This window comes from Phalaenopsis equestris, unplaced genomic scaffold (assembly GCF_001263595.1).
Source record: "Phalaenopsis equestris unplaced genomic scaffold, ASM126359v1 Scaffold001156, whole genome shotgun sequence".
NCBI classification, from domain to species: domain Eukaryota; kingdom Viridiplantae; phylum Streptophyta; class Magnoliopsida; order Asparagales; family Orchidaceae; genus Phalaenopsis; species Phalaenopsis equestris.
The window spans coordinates 73725-78042 of NW_018165595.1; positions in this window are offsets into that span (position 1 = coordinate 73725).

The window sequence follows — 4318 nt, forward strand, 5'->3', positions numbered from 1 at the left end:
TTTTTTCCTTTTGAAAAAAAGAAAAAAATCCCCCCCACAAAGCCCCCCGCCGATCCATGCTGCTAGAACATCTCCTTACAAATTCTCTCAAAATCCCCTCTTCAATCTCCTCTAAAGAGTAGAAATCTACATTTCTACTCCTAATCTAAAAACCCTCAACTTTCTCCACACTTTTCCTAACATTCCTCTCACTAAAATCCCCCTTTTTCTAACCTAAATTCATTCTTTTAAAGTGTAGGGAGGAAGTTTGAAGAGTTGCCATAAGCACCCTTCCAAAAAGCATCCAAATACATTGAATTTCAGCCTATAACCGCCAAAAGTCAGTCCATAGTCGTCCCGGGCACTGTCGGTGTGCCGGGCTCGAGAACGCCGTCGGCAAGATTTTCTGTCATTTTTCGGTCTTATCGGGTAAATCTTGCCATCAGCGCCATTTTGGGCGCCGTCGGCGAGCAAACTGCTCAGCTTCACCGTTTCGCTCTGTTTGGCTCCGTTTTAACTCCGTTTCGGTCCATTTCAGTTGTGTTGTGTTCCTAATAGATAGCTCTACAAAATAAGCATAAAAATAACCTTTATTTAAATTGTAATCTCATTCAAAAATATGCAAGAAGTGTAAAATAGATTAAGCATCGAAAGGTGATAGGGCAAAATTTCATTTCATGCTCATTTTTGCTCCAAATTGCACCGTTTTTGCATCTTTTTGCTTCAATGACCATAATTCATCATACACGAAACAAAACATCAAAATAACCCTTCCTTAAAGTGTAATATCATAAAAAATAATGTAAAATAGGCATGAAAATCTCAACATATTTTCCTTTGGTCAGAAACCGAATGTAGTAACTCCCTCAGAAGCACAAAAATGCTAGGGGAAAAGGAAACAAAGTTCCCTCTGGCGGTCTTAATCATAATCCTCTTTTGACTGTCCATATCAATCAATCAAAAGGGTCGCAAATCAAACTGTGGAAAAATTCAAAAAATACAATCAAATTATACAACAACATTGATTACATACAAAGCACAGTAATCTTCATGTTGAAGGTGTGAAAGGGATGGAAAGACGTCACACCACTAATCATAGCAACTGAAACATAGATTAAAAGCCAAAGGTTCCAAATGATGCAAAAAGAGATATAAGGGAAGAAATTAAATCAACAATCATTTAAACAAGAATATTAGTGTAGAGAGATAGACCCATCCCTAGCTGAGTAGTCAATCAGTTTTTGTTCTTTTTCTCTCCGTTTATTATTGGAGTCGTCAGCTTATTTATTTATAATCGTCATATTATTCCTTTATTTGAGTAAATTTCCTCCGAGATAAAATGAATGATCAGAAGTGGAGAGGCAAATAAAGGAGGGAGATATGACTGGCAATAGACAAACAAGAGATAGGAATGTGGAGTACTTTCATAAAGTGAACTTCGCGTGGATAGCCCTAAAGCGTACATCTGAAATGACATTGGATCGAAAATAACTTGTAAACATATCCACGAAGAGGACCTTACAAAGGCAACCCACAATCAAAGAACTAAGTAAAAATTCTTGTTCTATGGCCAAGGGCACTTTCATAGGAGCATATTCCTTTGGTTAATTATATCATGGGGGATGCCTAAGAAAACTCTAGATAAAAAGGGTTTTGCTTACATAATTGAATGAAATCCAGTTATTTGGGAAGCCAATGGATTTAAATCATCTCAAATGAGAATCTTGATGGTTTTAACCTCTATACCAAACCATAGGGCAGAGGGTGGTGAATCACCATACCCATAATTGGCGTAGACTCTTAGGCATGCGAGGCCCACAAGACGATATCAACGATTTGTCAATTGAATTGACAAGGCTCAAAAGAGGCGTCAACAGGAAGGAAAACATCCCCGAAAAAGTAGAGATAGTCGAGTTGAAATAACACAGATCCGTCATCCCAAGCTAGATATACCATAAGTCTACCTGGTTGTGAAGGTAGTCAACTCAACATGACCAGAGACTCCTTATCAGCAATCCGTGAATTATGTCGTCCAAAGACATGGGGCTTATGGTCACCAATATGGCAGCGATTCCACTGGAAATAAGAGAAAGGAGTTTTAGCTACAAAGCTGGAAACACTCCGTAAAAAGAACTTATACACCGTTTTGGTCGGGGATGTCTCTAACATCCTAGTAGTACGAGACAACCTCTTAGGTAAAAATTTATGTTGAGTCAGTCGAGTTGGAGAATCATGGAGACTTCTCCTCGAGTATATGCATATGATGCAGTTGTCCACCGCAATCCTATAACGTGAAGACCTTATTAATTATGACTTAGAATATGACCAAGCATGCAACCCATTTTCAAACAGACCTAAATGTCATGTAGAAAAGTAAAGTACAGGCTTTGAAAGATTCAGAATATTTTAACCCTATATTTAAATTAATTTTAATCTTTTATTATTGATATAATTGTATAAAGTTTAGAATTTTAGGGTCCTTAAAAAGCCTAGGTGATATCACTGATTCCTAGATAAAAGTACAATAAATAAAGGTGAAAGCACAATAAATAAAGGTGAAACAGCCAAGCATAAAAGCATGTAATGTGCAATAAATAAACCAAATTAATAAAGACCAGTGTTGTTGGGTCAGCAGCATTAGCATATTCCAGAAAAGCAGGAAAAATGGTCATGCACCACATAAATATACCAGCATATTCCAGAAAAGCAGTGTTGACCTCACTTTTGGTTGAGGTCTAGACAAGATCCTAATTTTATACAAGAATGAAAATTTAGACTTGAGGTACAAGACATGAGTCTTGTACTCTTGGTCACTCACTTCGTCCACCTAGAAACTTGTGTTTGTACCTTATTTTCGATGCAGACTCAATCCTAAGAACTCTATCAAATACCATAAAAATAAAAGATTCAAACTAAAAAAAAGGGGTTAGTGCGGGTTAACATGCAACTCATAATGATCCATACCTGGCGGGAGGAGTTTATACAAGTGCCTGCAAGAAAGGGGTAGCATATAGTCATTACCTTGCTCCTCCCTTATAAATATGTATGTGTGCATGTATATAGACTGACTCTCTGCAATAAAAACTATCTAATATATTATCATGCATATTGGATTCAGCAGACATGCAAGCACACTAAAAGGCATAAAAACGCTTGGCTAAACAATCAATCCAGCAAAGAACAACAGTCAAAGGCGTCAAAAATATTATCTAACATCCTAGTCCTAGCCTAACACACTGTCTAACAAAAAATGTTCTAATCAGAATATAAGTACTTAGGGTAAATTCTCCGAGTACGTATGACATTAATGCGGTCGTCAGACCAACTCCGTCCTAAAGATCTAAGAGATCTAAAGGATGTCACCCAAAATCGATTTTAAAAGAATTGGCCTTATATAAGGCCTAGCTTGCTACTTGCATAATTTTGAAAAGTAAGATGAATATCATAAGTAGAAAGCCATTTTTTTTTGTTTTTTTTAAATAAGGTCATTAAATACAGACCCGTAACATGCAAGGTAACATGAGTTAGATCTCTTAGATCCTTAGCACAGTCATACTCACGTTGATCTCGATGTGCTAATTCGCATTGCTCGTTGCAATACACTCAACAAACAATGATTATTATAACATCGTGACCAACACAAGGGTCACTCACCTATTGAGCCTGGCTCGCTATCATGCACACACACAAATGCAAATGTAAGCAAACACACAGGAGTGGTGATGATGAGTGTGTCGATGAGCTAGTGACTCAGGAGGAGTGAGCATACCATGGAGGCATAGACTCAAGGAGTGGGTCCATCGTCATGGCATTGGCCTGAAATGTGAGCATATCGTGGAGGTATTGGCTCGAGGAGTGGGCATATCGTGGAGCCATTGACCTGAAAGGTTTGGTATGCTGAAGAGACAATGACCTAAAAAGGTGGGTTCAGAGACCGAGGAAGCATAACTCGAGGAATGGTTTTAGAGGCCAAAGAGGCAATACCCAAAAGATGGTTGGGTATGTCAAGGAGGCAGTGAACCGAGAGAAGGGTTCAGAGGCCAATGAGGCGTGAATCGAAAGATGGTCGAGTATGTCAAGGAGGCAAACACTTAAGAGAAGGGTTTAGAGGTTGAAGAGGCATGACCCGAATGATGAGTTCAAAGGCTGTGATGGCGTGATCCGAAAGGTGGTCAGGCATGCCGAGGAGGTAGTGACCTGAGAGATAGGCTTAGAGGCTGGTGAGGCGTGACCTGAAAGGATAGGCGCAGAGGCCGAGGAGGCATGATCCAAGGTATGCGTTCAGACTTTGGAGGCATGACCCGAAAGGTGTGTTGATTCCCACGAAAGGAGATCATAC